We start from the raw sequence: 17898 nt of genomic DNA on the forward strand, positions 1-17898 counted from the left end.
TACGCTAACCTTTTGGATTAATCTCTCAGAATGTTTGGTAATATGTTTATTGTTTGTGATGTGTGTCTATGTATGTATTAACACGATGTACTGAGCTCGGTTCTGGACCATTATCAAGTCGAGTGAGACTCGACTTGATAATGTGAGAGTCGAGTGAGACTTGATAATGGTCTCACAGTCTTGGTAGACTTGATAATGTGGTTTACTGTGGTTTACCGCATTCATCAAAGTAACGGAAGTATTTTACACTACAGGTGTTAAGTGTATGAACTCTGAGTATGTGCTCTAGACCATCATACTAAAACGACAAGACTTGGTACAATTATTTACCCAAACAATGAGTACTGTTGGACCCCCAAAAGTTCTGGTCTTGAACATTCAATTTTATAAGACTCTTGAGAAAAAAAAACTTATATTCCTTGTACGGGCTCACCATAGCCCGTGCTACTTGGCACTTTGTGTTCCCAGTAGCTGAATCTTAAACAACAACAACAACAACATACCTTCGCAAAACTCTCTCTCTCTAGTGAGAGAGAGAGAGAGAGAGAGAGAGAGAGAGAGAGAGAGAGAGAGAGAGAGAGAGAGAGAGAGAGAGAGAGAGAGAGAGAGAGAGAGAGAGAGAGAGAGAGAGAGGTTATTATCTGCCATAATAATATATAAAATTATTATATATTAGCATATTTAGGCGAAGGTTAGGTTAGGGGTTTAGGTTCGGTTGGCGATTACTTGTATTTCTGGTACGTTGGTGAAACATTTACAGTGTTGCGATTTCGAACAGAGATCGTAACCGTAGCACTGTTCCAAAAAATGTTCGATCATCCGTGTGTAAAGCAATGTTTCATTTATAAACAGAAGGAAGGGGGGTTGGCGGCTGCATGGAATGAACATTTACCCTATGCTGCCATGGACGGGCTGGCTAATTTACAATACAAAGGTGAAGAAGGGCAAGTGTTTTCACACAGGAAGTGAATGGCGCACTTTTTTCGACAAAAGCTTCGGAATTTAATCAGCTGAGAGTCAGGTGTGTACTACCGTTCTTAAAACGTGGGATATACCATTCACAAAGTTACTAAGGGCTCACCATAGCCCGTGCTACTTGGAACTTTTTGTTCCCAGCAGCTGAATCTTAAACAACAACACCATTCACAAACCTACGAGAGGGGAGGGAGATGCCAATCATAAATAAGGCGGGATGGTTGATGAAAGGAAAGTGAAGGAAATGATCAGGAGAAAGTGGGAAGCCAGTATGACTATAAAACGGGGGAACGGCCGCTAAATTGATCTTACGGGCTATTCATGCCCGTGCCACCTCTTGGGTGGCTTAATCTTTATCATCTTTATCATCTAAATTGAAGCAGACTTAGCCATTGTTTTGGGAGAAGCGATGCTCCCATGTGATGACGTCTCACTAGACAATGAAATAAGGTCAAAGAAAATCACGTACCCGCACTACGTCATCGCTACTCTATAAGCCAATTCAACCTACCTTAACCTGGAGTTTACCTGGATGGGGTTCCGTGAGTTCTGCTACTCCCAAGCTCGGCCTGGGACCAGGATTAACTTGTGAGAGCTTGGTCCAACAGGCTGTTGTATGGAGCGGCCCGCAGGCCCACATATCCACAAGACACTCCCGTGAGTTCGGAATTTTGTGCAGAAAACATAACTTAATGAAAAAAAAGTCCTCATCACCGCCCGTCCTCATCAACACAACCTGAGGACGACTTCGCAGGAAGGCTCGAGACGGCTGACCGCCTGAACCTCTTCAAGTAGCCACCAGGGGGCCAGATTCACGAAGCAGTTACGCAAGCCCTTACGAACCTATCCATCTTTTCTCAATCTTTGGCGGCTTTGTTTACAGTTATTAAACAGTTAATGAGCTCCGAAGCACCAGGAGGCTGTTTATAACCATAACAACAGTTGATTGACAAGTTTTCATGCTTGTAAACTGTTTAATAAATGTAACCAAAGCCGTCAAAGATTAAGAAAAGATGTACACGTTCCTAAGTGCTTGCGTAACGGCTTCGTGAATGTATCCACCAGGATGAGAGGTGGAAGACTTCGAAGCTTCTCACCTTAGGAGGCAATAGCCGGGGTGTAATGAGGTGTGATGAAGGCCGCTCCACACCTGAGGGGGGGGGGGGGAGGTAGCCACTTGAGAAGGGGTTGAGGCGGAAAGGGAGGGGGGGGGGGGAGTGGGAGGAAGGGGAAAGGAACGCAGGTGGGAGAGAAAGGGAAAGGAGAAAGAACAATTGCCGGATGTCGATGATGGGACATCACATGGATAGATTAAAAAAAAAAATAGCCGAGATAACGGAGCAGTTTTACGGGCTATTCATGCCCGTGCCACCTCTTGGGTTATCTTGAGGTTATCTTGAGATGCTTTCGGGGCTTTAGTGTCCCCGCGGCCCGGTCCTCGATCAGGCCTCCACCCCCAGGAAGCAGCCCGTGACAGCTCACTAACACCCAGGTACCTATTTTACTGCTAGGTAACAGGGGCATAGGGTGAAAGAAACTCTGCCCATTGTTTCTGGTCAGCGCCCTGAATCGAACCCGGGACCACAGGATCACAAGTCCAGCGTGCTGTCCGCTCGGCCGACCGGCTCCCGTGGCTTATGGCTTATTTTCCCTGGGTATTCTCCCTGGGTATTCTCTCTGAGTGGCTTAATCTTCATCAATCATCAATTAACGGAGCAGTTACTGGTCCATGGTAGCTCAACTATCTGTATATAATACAGATACTTTTTGTTGCAAGTTCTGTCTGGATATATGAGAGGATAAAAAAAGCAGAAGGCTCTCTCCCTGTACTCCATCTTTCAGTGCCTGTAGGAACAACACAGAGAGGTAACGACATGCTGGCGGCCTGGTCGAGGACCGGGCCGAGGGGACGTTGAACCCCGAAATCATCGCAAGGTGATGTAATACTGTAAATAAGAAACGGACGCTGAAATTTAGCTGAAAAAAGACTAATATTCCAAATCTTGCAGATCTTTTAATAAAGATCTTATTATAGTCTTGTAATGGCTTGGCGCTTTCTCCTGAATCTTCCAAATCTTACCACTACCACAACCACTGCAACTACCACTACCACAACTACTGCAACTACTACTACCACAACTACTGCAACTACCACCCCTGGAAACACTGTCGTCACACATGCCAATTACATTCATGTGTATTCAATAGACACGGTCTTCACATATCTATCGATTTGCATCTTCAAGGTCTTGTGTAAAACTTCCAGCACACTGGAGAAAATGAATTCCAATGTTCGCCCCCAATGACCTTGTTAGCGGCGAGGCTCCTTCCTCACGGGCGAGGAGGGCCTTGGAGGGCCATAAGCTGTGATCTAAGATGATCTGGGACTAGATTCACGAAAGCACTTACGCAAGCACTTACGAACCTGTACATCTTTTCTCAATCTTCGGCGGCTTTGTTTCCAATTATTAAACAGTCATAATGAGCTCCTAAGCACCAGGAGGCTGTTTATAACAATAACAACAGTTGATTGGCAAGTTTTCATGCTTGTAAACTGCTTTAATAAATGTAACCAAAGCCGTCAAAGATTGAGGAAAGATGTACACGTTCGAAAGTACTTTTGTGAATCTGGCCCCTGGAGTGAAGGGGAGAACGAACATTAAAAACACCATAAGAGGAAGAGGGAAATGTTATGAGAAACATGAGGGGTAGGGGGAAAATGAGGGGAACATGACCTAAAAGAAGGGGAGTATAGTGAGAGAGGGGACCGTAAGCAAAGGGGGGAACACTGGGTAACAGGTGGGCCATGTCAGAGACAATTTATCAACAACATACTTACTTCAGTATGTTGTGTTTGTGTGTAAGTATGTAATCCAACATACTTACTTTATTAATAATAAAAAAACAGGCTCCCCTCCCCAACAAAAATAAACATATCAAAAGAAATTTGTTTCCTAAGGATAACTTCTATTAAAATCTGTATTAGGTAGCTGAACCCTGAGGTGGAGAGACTGAGGGAAAAAAAGCTCCTCAGGAGGAGGAGGTGAGAAGCAAGCCCAAGGAGGAGGCAGTCTGGCGTGCACGAGAGGTACAAAAAAAAAACTCTAATTATGTTAAAAATGGCGAACACAAAACGCTTCACTGGACCAAAACAGAGGAAGCCCTAAAAAAAAAAGTATATAAATATTCTGGTAATCGCTGGAACACACGCAGAGATGCGCACGCACGCGCACACACACACACTTACGTATACATACATACAACTCTGTATAGGTACACAGAAATATGCATAGACAATGCACAATTATGAATAAACTTACACAGCCATGTACAGCTATGTATAAATATATACTCAATTAAGTATAGACATACACCACAATACTGACGAACAAACGCACGTCTACGCAGCCACACACCTCCACAAACACACAAGCACAACCAACAAGAACAGTAACGCAAAGCAAGAAGCCAGAAAACACAACAAACACACAACAAACACACAACACACGATATAAACACACACACACACTCGTCAGGCCAGAGAGACCGCCCCACAAACACACAAACACACACGTGAGGCCTGAGAGACCGCCCCACAAACACACAAACACACACGTGAGGCCTGAGAGACCGCCCCACAAACACACACGTGAGGCCTGAGAGACCGCCCCACAAACACACAAACACACTCAACAAACACAGTGTCGTGAGACCTGGGAGACCTCCACACAAAGTGCCACACAACACTGTATTTCTATATGATAACACGACATATTTTTCCCAACATGTAAAATTCTGGCAAGTGAGGAAGGAGAGGGGAAGGAGGGGTAGGGAGGGGGGAAGAGAGGTAGGGAGGAGAGGGGGAAATAAGGGAGGGAAGATGGCATGAAGGTGTCTAGAGGAAGGGAGAAGAGAGGAGAGAAAGAGAGAGAGTAAGAGAATGAAAAAAGAAGCTTCATAGACAAGAGAACAGCCCAGTTCAATATCGGTAACCACTTGGGTGAACTAACCTGAACTGAAGAGTGGTGAACTCTTCAACAACATGTACAGCTGACCTGCCTCGAACCCCAACCCGGAGAATACCCCACATGTACTCACGTACACGTGCTAATCTAATATACAAATACTCCACCACCCAAGCAAGATAATAATTTATATCTTGCTTAATAAATACAACATTTCTTCTACCCGCTACGTTTATAGGTCAACTGTTCTGACGTTCCAAAAATCCTTGTGTCGAGCCTGTGCCTAAAGTTGTGGAAGGAGGTGGCTTCCAGACCTTCCTCTCTCTCTCAAGGAACATTCCACTTGTTGGCCCAACCCATACAGGCTGTGAGTATTTACTGACATTCCTTCCACACATTTGAGATTCCAGTTCATATCAGTGTCCTCTCGGCTTACTTGTTAGAGAGGCTATCCTCTTATTTAAAGAGGCCATCCTCTTATCTAAAGAGGCCATCCTCTTATCTAAAGAGGCCATCCTCTTATCTAAAGAGGCCATCCTCTTATCTAAAGAGGCCATCCTCTTATTTAAAGAGGCCATCCTCTTATCTAAAGAGGCCATCCTCTTATCTAAAGAGGCCATCCTCTTATTTAAAGAGGCCATCCTCTTATCTAAAGAGGCCATCCTCTTATCTAAAGAGGCCATCCTCTTATTTAAAGAGGCTATCCTCTTATTTAAAGAGGCCATCCTCTTATCTAAAGAGGCCATCCTCTTATCTAAAGAGGCCATCCTCTTATTTAAAGAGGCCATCCTCTTATCTAAAGAGGCCATCCTCTTATTTAAAGAGGCCATCCTCTTATCTAAAGAGGCCATCCTCTTATCTAAAGAGGCCATCCTCTTATTTAAAGAGGCCATCGCTTATTTAAAGAGGCCATCCTCTTATCTAAAGAGGCCATCCTCTTATCTAAAGAGGCCATCCTCTTATTTAAAGAGGCCATCCTCTTATTTAAAGAGGCCATCCTCTTATTTAAAGAGCCCATCCTCTTATTTAAAGAGGCCATCCTCTTATCTAAAGAGGCCATCCTCTTATTTAAAGAGGCCATCCTCTTATTTAAAGAGGCCATCCTCTTATTTAAAGAGCCCATCCTCTTATTTAAAGAGGCCATCCTCTTATTTAAAGAGGCCATCCTCTTATCTAAAGAGGCCATCCTCTTATCTAAAGAGGCCATCCTCTTATTTAAAGAGGCCATCCTCTTATTTAAAGAGCCCATCCTCTTATTTAAAGAGGCCATCCTCTTATCTAAAGAGGCCATCCTCTTATCTAAAGAGGCCATCCTCTTATCTAAAGAGGCCATCCTCTTATTTAAAGAGGCCATCCTCTTATCTAAAGAGGCCATCCTCTTATTTAAAGAGGCCATCCTCTTATTTAAAGAGCCCATCCTCTTATTTAAAGAGGCCATCCTCTTATCTAAAGAGGCCATCCTCTTATCTAAAGAGGCCATCCTCTTATCTAAAGAGGCCATCCTCTTATTTAAAGAGGCCATCCTCTTATCTAAAGAGGCCATCCTCTTATTTAAAGAGGCCATCCTCTTATTTAAAGAGCCCATCCTCTTATTTAAAGAGGCCATCCTCTTATCTAAAGAGGCCATCCTCTTATTTAAAGAGGCCATCCTCTTATCTAAAGAGGCCATCCTCTTATTTAAAGAGGCCATCCTCTTATCTAAAGAGGCCATCCTCTTATTTAAAGAGGCCATCCTCTTATCTAAAGAGGCCATCCTCTTATCTAAAGAGGCCATCCTCTTATCTAAAGAGGCCATCCTCTTATCTAAAGAGGCCATCCTCTTATTTAAAGAGCCCATCCTCTTATTTAAAGAGGCCATCCTCTTATCTAAAGAGGCCATCCTCTTATCTAAAGAGGCCATCCTCTTATTTAAAGAGGCCATCCTCTTATCTAAAGAGGCCATCCTCTTATTTAAAGAGGCCATCCTCTTATTTAAAGAGCCCATCCTCTTATTTAAAGAGGCCATCCTCTTATCTAAAGAGGCCATCGCTTATTTAAAGAGGCCATCCTCTTATCTAAAGAGGCCATCCTCTTATTTAAAGAGGCCATCCTCTTATTTAAAGAGGCCATCCTCTTATTTAAAGAGGCCATCCTCTTATCTAAAGAGGCCATCCTCTTATTTAAAGAGGCCATCCTCTTATCTAAAGAGGCCATCCTCTTATCTAAAGAGGCCATCCTCTTATTTAAAGAGGCTCTCCTTGTCCACGGTGGCTATCACTCTCAGTATGTATCTTGAGTGTTGAGATCATGTCCCCTATGTTTGTCTCTGTCCTCTTGGAGTTGTGAGGTCCAGTTCTGGGTGTGGGGGGGTGGGGGTTTGAGAGGGGGGAGGGGATAAGAGTGGGTTAGGGGGGATGAGAGTGGGTTGGGGGGGTGAGAGTGGGTTTAGGGGAGGGGGTGCTAGGGATCTGGGGGTGAGAGGGGGTCGTGACATGCGAGGCTTCAACACGCGAGAAAAAATATACTGTTTGATTAAAGGTCTTGGTATGTTGTATTGGACCCCCCCCCCCCTTTCCACACACACACACACAACACACACATACACACACACACACACACACACACACACACACACACACACACACACACACACACACACACACACACACACACACACATACACACACACACACACACACACACACTCTTTGTGTGTGTGTGTGTGTGTGTGTGTGTGTGTGTGTGTGTGTGTGTGTGTGTGTGTGTGTGTGTGTGTGTATGTGTGTGTGTGTGTGTGTGTGTGTGTGTGTGTGTGTGTGTGTGTGTGTGTGTGTGTGTGTGTGTGTGTGTGTGTGTGTGTACTCACCTAGTTGTACTCACCTAGTTGTGTTTGCGGGGGTTGAGCTCTGGCTCTTTGGTCCCGCCTCTGTGTGTGTGTGTGTGTGTGTGTGTGTGTGTGTGTGTGTGTGTGTGTGTGTGTGTGTGTGTGTGTTTAGAGAGAAATATATGTAGTAGACATAATAGAGGAAAAGTACATTGGTTAGAAAGGCGGGGTCCAAGAGCTAATAGCGCGATTCTGCAAATACAAATAGTAAATACACGCGCGCGCGCACAGACAGTTGCGGCCGAGTGATCACCGTTCGTCAATTCACAATCTAGGGACCCGGGTTCGATTCCCAGTCGGTACAGTAACAATTAGGCAGAGTTTATTTCATCTGATGCCTCTGTTCATCTAGACTGAGATCACTCTATTGTTCCAATAGATTGAGTCATTAGTCATACCACTCACCGTCTCCGTGGCTCAGTGGTAACACACTCGACCCGCGCTTCGCATGCGATTTGGCCTGGGTTCGTATCCTGACCGAGGAGGATTGACTAGGCACCAACCATAGATAGAGGACCTCCCTCCCCTCCCCGTGCTCCAAGATACAAGATAGATAACACGAACCATGGCGTGTTTGGAGTCTCTTGGGTGAGGAGTTGTGGGAGCCTTTGGCTGACCAGCCACCGGGAGTATAGACTCTAGTTGCCTCATAACACTTATGTACCCCCTGGGAGCTCCCCCTCCAACATACCTCACTGTGAGGTATACCCCTCCATGGCGTGGGTATACCAGTCTACTCACTCAACAGTATTGCACACCGCTCCTGTGCCAGGTAAGTCCACTACGGACTCACCATAGCCCGTGCTACTTGCCCCGCTCCTGTGCCAGGTAAGTCCACTACGGGCTCACCACAGCCCGTGCTACTTGCCCCGCTCCTGTGCCAGGTAAGTCCACTTCGGGCTCACCACAGCCTGTGCTACTTGCCCCGCTCCTGTGCCAGGCAAGCTACGGGCTGTAGTGGGTATGTGGGCCTGCGGGCCGCTCCAAGCAACAGCCTGTTGGACCAAGTTATCACAAAGTCCAGCCTGGCGAGGCTCGGGGAGTAGAACTCCCGAGACCCTCTCTAGGTAAGATCCAGGTAAACAATGCAACAGAGGCTGGAGAGCAACGGCGCACGAGAGCCTTAATATGCTGAATTGGCTTAATTGCAGGCGCCATCCCTGCAACACTGTAGACCATGACCTCGAATGACCTCATCACAATGACAAGGAAAGTGTCCCCATAAAACTAAATACAGAATACGAGTCATTGCTGTAAACAACCGATGCTCGAAAGGCGGGATCCAAGAGTCAATGCTCGATCCTGCAGACACAAATAGGTGAGTACAGGCGATGAGTCACAATAACGTGGCTAAAGTATGACGACCAGACCACACACTAGAAGGTGAAGGGACGACGACGTTTCGGTCCGTCCTGGACCATTCTCAAGTCGATTCTCACAATCGACTTGAGAATGGTCCAGGACGGATCGAAACGTCGTCGTCCCTTCACATTCTAGTGTGTGGTCTGGTCATCAGGTGAGTACACACGCCCAACACACGCCCCAGGTAAACAAACCCTTCACCAACCACGCCAACACACACACACAAACAGGTCTACTTCTCCTCACGGTACACAAACAAACCCCCATTCACGCCCAATTATACCAACAACTTACGGTTTGATACTAACTACCCAAATAAACCACAGACACATTAAGAATATTTTTTTTTTGTTCAGCGTCAAGAACAGTTAACAAATATAATACACTTCGAAGTAACGTGTATTCAGACGCCATACATAATTTCAAGTGCAGCCCAATAGACTCTGAAAACACCAGTCGATTAAGAGTCGAGAGGAGGGACCCAAGAGCCGTAGCTCATTCCCTGCAAATGCAACTAGGCGAATACACGGGCGCCCCCCCCCGCACACACACACCCTGAATCTCTAGTTTTAAAACTAGATATGACAGGCAAATGGAACAGGAGTCATTGCAGTAAACAACCGATGACTAGAAAGGCGGGATCCAAGAGTCATTGCTCGATCCTGCAAGCACAAATAGGGGAGTACAAGCATAAACAGGTGAGTACACACGTACCCACCCACCTCCATCAAACAACACAACGCCAATACCCACAACCTCTAACCCAGTCAACTAGCATGCATAAAGCATGACCTACAACCTCTTAACATTCCGGGCACAGCGCCCCCCACCCACCAACCCTGTGCGCCACGGTTCACTCCGGATTATGAGGACTTGTGCACCATCAGTTTGGAAGTGAAATACCGATAGGCGATGAATGGGTACCAGGGGGGGGAGGGGTGTCAGGGGGGCACGTCAGGGTCTTGGTCAGGTATCAGGGGGCACGTCAGGGTCTTGGTCATGTATCAGGGGGCACGTCAGGGCCTTGGCAAGGTATCAGGGGGCACGTCAGGGCCTTGGCAAGGTATCAGGGGGCACGTCAGGGCCTTGGCAAGGTATCAGGGGGCACGTCAGGGCCTTGGCAAGGTATCAGGGGGCACGTCAGGGCCTTGGCAAGGTATCAGGGGGCACGTCAGGGCCTTGGCAAGGTATCAGGGGGCACGTCAGGGCCTTGGCAAGGTATCAGGGGGCACGTCAGGGCCTTGGCAAGGTATCAGGGGGCACGTCAGGGCCTTATCAGGTGCCATCGGGGAACGAACAACGGCCCTGCAAGAAGCGAGGCCGTCGCTGTACCGACAAGTCCCAGAGACAATAAGAGGAGACGTGGTTGCGACATATAAAATAATCGGAGAAATAAACAGTGGAGGTGAGGATATTGGTCTGTACTTATCTAGTTGCCCTTGCAGGGGGTTGAGCTTCGGCTCTTTGGTCCCGCCTCTCGACTGTCAATCAACTGGTGTACAGGTTCCTGAGCCTACTGGGCTCTGATCATATCTACATTTGAAACTGTGTATGGAGTCTGCCTCCATCACATCACTACTCAATTCCATTTTTTAACTACTCTGACAGTGAAAAATTATTTCTAATGTCTCTGTGGCTCAATTGGGTACTAAGTTTCCACCTGTGTCCTCTTGTGTGTGTTCCACGCGTGCTAAAGAGTTTATCTTTGTCCACCCTGTCAATTCCCCTGAGAATTTTGTAGGTGGTTATCATGTCTCCCCTTACTCTTCTGTCTTCCAGGGACGTAAGGTTTAGCTCCATTAGCCTTTCCTCGTAGCTCATACCTCTCACGTCTGCGACTAGTCTGGTGGCGTACCTCTGAATCTTCTCTGGATGCTGCAGAACGTCCTCCTAATAGAACGTCGCATTTTGACGTATACTCTACCTAAGGTAAAAAATTGTCGTACTATAAAATGGCAGCGGCTGGCGAAATTGACTTACTGTCCCGTTTTCTGTTTTGGGTCCTCTGGTAGGTTAGGATAAGGGCACTTTAGTACGGCAGTTTCTTGACGTTGGGGAACATGAGGACACATGTGAGGACAGACCAAGAAGACACATGTGAGGACAGACCTAGACCAAGAGGACACATGTGAGGACAGACCAAGAGGACACATGTGAGGACAGACCAAGAGGACACATGCGAGGACAGACCAAGAGGACACATGTGAGGACAGACCAAGAGGACACATGTGAAGACAGACCAAGAGGACACATGTGAGGACAGACCTAGACCAAGAGGACACATGTGAGGACAGACCAAGAGGACACATGTGAGGACAGACCAAGAGGACACATGTGAGGACAGACCAAGAGGACACATGTGAGGACAAACCAAGAGGACACATGTGAGGACAGACCAAGAGGACACATGTGAGGACAGACCAAGAGGACACATGTGAGGACAGACCAAGAGGACACATGTGAGGACACACGTGAGGACAGACCAAGAGGACACATGTGAGGACAGACCAAGAGGACACATGTGAGGACAGACCAAGAGGACACATGTGATGACAGACCAAGAGGACACATGTGATGACAGACCAAGAGGACACATGTGAGGACAGACCAAGAGGACACATGTGATGACAGACCAAGAGGACACATGTGATGACAACCAAGAGGACACATGTGAGGACAGACCAAGAGGACACATGTGATGACAGACCAAGAGGACACATGTGATGACAGACCAAGAGGACACATGTGAGGACAGACCAAGAGGACACATGTGATGACAGACCAAGAGGACACATGTGAGGACAGACCAAGAGGACACATGTGATGACAGACCAAGAGGACACATGTGAGGACAGACCAAGAGGACACATGTGAGGACACACGTGAGGACAGACCAAGAGGACACATGTGAGGACAGACCAAGAGGACACATGTGATGACAGACCAAGAGGACACATGTGAGGACACACGTGAGGACAGACCAAGAGGACACATGTGATGACAGACCAAGAGGACACATGTGAGGACAGACCAAGAGGACACATGTGATGACAGACCAAGAGGACACATGTGAGGACACACGTGAGGACAGACCAAGAGGACACATGTGATGACAGACCAAGAGGACACATGTGAGGACAGACCAAGAGGACACATGTGATGACAGACCAAGAGGACACATGTGAGGACAGACCAAGAGGCACACATGTGAGGACACACGTGAGGACAGACCAAGAGGACACATGTGAGGACAGACCAAGAGGACACATGTGAGGACAGACCAAGAGGACACATGTGAGGACAGACCAAGAGGACACATGTGAGGACACACGTGAGGACAGACCAAGAGGACACATGTGAAGACAGACCAAGAGGACACACGTGAGGACAGACCAAGAGGACACATGTGATGACAGACCAAGAGGACACATGTGAGGACAGACCAAGAGGACACATGTGATGACAGACCAAGAGGACACATGTGAGGACAGACCAAGAGGACACATGTGAGGACACACGTGAGGACAGACCAAGAGGACACATGTGAGGACAGACCAAGAGGACACATGTGAGGACAGACCAAGAGGACACATGTGATGACAGACCAAGAGGACACATGTGAGGACAGACCAAGAGGACACATGTGAGGACACACGTGAGGACAGACCAAGAGGACACATGTGAGGACAGACCAAGAGGACACATGTGATGACAGACCAAGAGGACACATGTGAGGACACACGTGAGGACAGACCAAGAGGACACATGTGATGACAGACCAAGAGGACACATGTGAGGACAGACCAAGAGGACACATGTGATGACAGACCAAGAGGACACATGTGAGGACACACGTGAGGACAGACCAAGAGGACACATGTGATGACAGACCAAGAGGACACATGTGAGGACAGACCAAGAGGACACATGTGATGACAGACCAAGAGGACACATGTGAGGACAGACCAAGAGGACACATGTGAGGACACACGTGAGGACAGACCAAGAGGACACATGTGAGGACAGACCAAGAGGACACATGTGAGGACAGACCAAGAGGACACATGTGAGGACAGACCAAGAGGACACATGTGAGGACACATATGAGGACAGACCAAGAGGACACATGTGAAGACACAGGTGAAAAGTGGAGTCACAGGTAAAGGAATGGAGGTCAAATCCATTCACAGCTTCAAGTGTAAACATGACAAAGCACTAGAGGAGTAGGAAATGGTTACAACTAACGGCCCAGTGGCTGGGACCAAGAGCTGAAGCTCACTTTCCCAACAGAACAGTTAACCCCCCTCCCTCACCCTTTCGAACTATGAAGAACAGAGGTGTAAACAATTCCATTCACAGCTTCAAGATGGAACTCACACGAGGAACAGAAGTGCATCAAAAGACTGATGGGGTTAAGATGGGGCCAAGGAGCTGTAGCTCAACTCTTGCATGCACTGGCGAGAGAAAACACTTACACAAATACAAAAAAATTCACATTAAAAACAAAGCTGATATAGGAAAACAGCTCTTAGCTTGTAGTAACATTTAATAACATCATTACCAACCATATATATATAAATATATATAAATATATATAAATATATATAAATATATATAAATATATATAAATATATATATATATATATATATATATATATATATATATATATATATATATATATATATATATATATATATATATATATATATATATATATATAAATCTGACAAAAATTTAAAACCAAACTTACCTTTAGCGACTTTCGGGCTTGGAGGGGACACGAATTTAATCCTAATGGGCGCCAGGGTGAACTAGGTAAGAGTGGTGGGCACTGGGTAAAAGAGCACAGTGCCCCTCCCGTCCCCAACTACACCACAACCACTACACTAAACACAGCCTCATCTTCCCCCTTATACCCCTCACACATCAAGTCTCGCCCCTCTACAGCTTCCATTCCTTTACGTTTCTGTCGGGAAAATTGTTGTGTGACTCGAGGGAGAGGTCAAATGTATAGAGGGAATGAGATTTCTACATTTTTGTCACTGGTTTTGTTGTGTGTGTCGTGGGGGAGGGCGGCTGGGCAGAGGTTTCTCACAGAGGGAGGAGACGGAGCGCGGCGACGCATCCACCTCTCGCGACGTTCAGAGAGACACTGAGGTCTGTCCCGCGCTGCTTCTCTCCCCTTCCCACCACCATGCCTCCCATCCGGCTCCCCTCCCACCGAGCCAGCTGGACCCACTCCCCGCCCACCAAGCCAGCCCGACCCACTCCCGGCATGATAAAAAACTATATGGCTGGCCGGAATCATAACCGTTTGAGGACTGTCATAGAAGAATTCTTACATTCTTGTACAGGCACCAGCACTCATAGCGTTTCAGGCAGGTCCCTAATCCTAATTTTATCCCCTGGAACACGACCCGCCAAATCATTTAAGCAACCAGGCACCCATTCACTGCTGGGTGAACAGAGGCTACAATTTACGATTGGCACCCAATCAATCCTCCCCGGCCAGGATACGAATCCAGGCAGAACCCCCCACCCCCCCCCCTCACACTACTTCCCGAACCCCCTCCTCCTCACATATGCCCAACCAGCTCGGCCTCACCAGCAACAACACTGCATAAGTCAGCGAGTCACCAACTGACAATTTAATGAGTGCTGGAAGAGAGCGAGGGGTCAGCGTGAGAATGAGGGTAATATGTAGAATGAGGGAGAATGAGGTGCAATGTAGAAGAAGGATATTGTTTAGAGAGAATGAGAGTAGAATGAGGGCAACTAGTTAAGAGTAGAATGAAGGAGATTGAGATATGAGGCAGAATGTGGGGGGGTAGAGGGAGACTACAGGTAGAATGAGGAACTATGAGAATTGAGGGAAAACAGAAATAAAGACAAAATAATCCGGATACGAGGAGAGAATGAGAGCTTTATTGTTAACCAATGACAGTAGTGGGATGGAAAATGAGCAGATGAGCACCATTAAGAAAGAGACAGAGAGAGAAATAGAGAGAGAGAGAGACAGAGAGACAGAACTAGAACAGTCCTAACAGAAAGAGAAGAGACCAGATAGAAAAAAAAGACCCAACAGAGAAAAAGACAGATAACCAGAAACCAGAGATAAACGGAAGAAAAAGAGAACAGATAATTAGAAGAGGCGAAAGATAAAAGGGAAAAGACGAACATAACGAGAAGAGGGGAAAAAAATAACAATAAAAAAACGAGCAAGATGCTGAGGGGTGGGGGGGAATAGCGAGTAAGATCCTGGAAGATGCTAGGGAAGATCCTGGAAGATGCTACGAAGATCTCTCGCCAGGCAGCTTCGCTTGAAATGCAGGAAACGAGGTTATTGGATATAGATAGACCATTTGAGAGCGGCTGAAGGCACAGCAGAACCCGGGAGATGGGGGGGAAGGGGGTGTCGGGAAAATAGGTCGATGGGGTTGGGACGGATGGCTTTTGCATGGGGAAAGGTCAGCCAACTGTGGTCATAGGTGAGGACGAATCAGGAACTGGGCGTAGGAGGAATGGGTGGTATAGGAAATGGGTGTATGGGGATGGGGAAGAGGGGGAGAAGAGACAACTATTCCAACTATTCCAAGAGGGGGTGGGGATAGGTGAGGACAAGAAACTATTTGAAAATACCATGAAAATAGTTGTAAATGACAAAAAAATGTATACATGACAACAGAGGTACAGGCAACTGTGTACATGGCAACAGGTGCACAGGAGAGAGCAATTAGCAAGAGATAAAAGGTGTTGAAATGTTGACATAACCAGCTGATGAGGGGAGACTTGGAGCCCCACCAGACGCTGACACGGAGGGGAAGGAGTGAGGGGAGGAGAGGGAGGGGGGGGAAGGGAGGGAACAAGAAGAGGGGGGGGGGGAAGGTCTCGATAATCACTAAGCCACTATAATTAGTCTCTCCTCTAATTACTTATTATAGCCGGGGTCGGGATACCTCGGATCATTAGAGGTCAGCCATTCCAGCCAACCCCAGCCATTCCAGCCAACCCCAGCCATTCCAGCCAACCCCCAGCCATTCCAGCCAACCCCAGCCATTCCAGCCAACCCCAGCCATTCCAGCCAACCCCAGCCATTCCAGCCAACCCCAGCCATTCCAACCAACCCCAGCCATTCCAGCCAACCCCCAGCCATTCCAGCCAACCCCCAGCCATTCCAGCCAACCCCAGCCATTCCAGCCAACCCCAGCCATTCCAGCCAACCCCAGCCATTCCAGCCAACCCCCAACCATTCCAACCAACCCCAACTATTCCAACTAACCCCCCCTCCCCCCCAAAGAGAGGGGGGTGGGGGGGTCTTGGTGCTTTAAGATGATTTCCGTGAACTGTTTGCCTGCTAGTGGATCCGGGAATCTATGTCCCCGCGGCCCAGTCTCTGACCAGGCCTCCTGGGTGGTGGTCTGGTCAACCAGGCTGTTAGATATTGCTGTTCGCTGACTTGCGTATGAATCACAGCCCCGTTGATCAGGTATCGTTAGGTGGTGTTTTATCATTGAGTCAAAGAGGTCGTACCAGTGAGACAAGGGGGTCGTACCAGTACCAAAGAGGTGGTACCAGTGAGACAAGGGGGTCGTACCAGTACCAAAGAGGTCGTACCAGCAGTCGAGGACACCGTACCAGTGTATGAAGGAGGTCGTACCGGGAAGAAGGCAGGTGGTGAAGGTCGTACCGTCTAGGCAAGGCTTTGCCAACTCCACTGCTAATTAATTCACAGCGCCGGGGGACGTATCGGCAATTGGGGAATTGGGTAATTACGGGTCGAGTTATTAGACAGCCAACCGTCCGGGCAAAGACAGCCAATGAGGAACTAGCACCATCTGTTGACCTTTGACCTTAGCAGTTAGAAATATCTGATGACCTTTGATCTTAGCTGTTAGAAACATCTGTTGACCTTTGACCTTAGCAGTTAGAAACATCTGTTGACCTTTGATCTTAGCAGTTAGAAACATCTGATGACCTTTGACCTTAGCAGTTTCAGACCTTTGACCTTAGCATCGTTCACATTATTTCGCTAATCTGTCCATAAAGTCTTGGATGGAGGTGGCTTCCACAGCTTCTTTTTTCATTGCATTGTTTGACCACCCTTATAAGGAACGAGTAATATATTATAATACAGTAAGTTTCACAAGACAATCCGTATCAACCAGTGACTACAGTGACAGACAAACAGCCAGGCATGTACGCGCACACACTACAGTTGAGAGGCGGGACCAAAGAGCCAGAGCTCAACCCCCGCAAGCACAACTAGATGAGTACACAAACGGAGGGTGTGCGAATAATTTTGTTGACACAGTTAACATTTGGTCAGGTCTACATCAGCAGATGACGAGAATTTCCAGAGATACTCGTAACCGAGTCTGAGCCGTGTGATGGAGTGCGAAAAGATATGTGAATTCAGAGACAATTCAATAACAAATGTTCAAGAGATGTGTAAACATTTCATTCAAAATTATCTGCTGCCAGATATCTTGGCCAAATGTCTCCAGTTTGCTAACTGTAGGTAGTAACTGAGTGATTGTTACCTATCCACCGCTGCCCACTGGATGGGGGGCGGTGTGCAGGACAAACATATCAATTGTGACACTAGCTCTCCATATATGTCAGTTGCTTAATTTAGAAACTGTACTTGTGGTCGATCTCGAACCCATTGTTGATGTGACGATGTGCATTGAATTTTATAACTAGCTCATCAAGATTGTAACTTGCTTAGGTGA

The 17898-nt window shown here is 47.0% G+C and overlaps 1 protein-coding gene across 7 annotated transcripts in view; it reads right to left on the reverse strand.

Moving 5' to 3' along the window:
- The window catches only part of LOC123755372 (ras GTPase-activating protein raskol), a 378842-nt gene that overhangs the window by 131755 nt on the left and 229189 nt on the right, over nucleotides 1-17898 (reverse strand). Inside the window, exon 1 of one of the 7 annotated variants that reach the window (XM_069327647.1) lies at nucleotides 13917-14332. The exons of the other annotated variants lie outside the window; for them this stretch is intronic. The gene's annotated coding sequence lies outside the window, so the exon portion shown is untranslated. Of the gene's footprint in view, nucleotides 1-13916; nucleotides 14333-17898 lie in introns of those variants that run through there. 7 annotated transcript variants of the gene reach the window in all.

This window comes from Procambarus clarkii, chromosome 20 (assembly GCF_040958095.1).
Source record: "Procambarus clarkii isolate CNS0578487 chromosome 20, FALCON_Pclarkii_2.0, whole genome shotgun sequence".
NCBI lineage: Eukaryota > Metazoa > Arthropoda > Malacostraca > Decapoda > Cambaridae > Procambarus > Procambarus clarkii.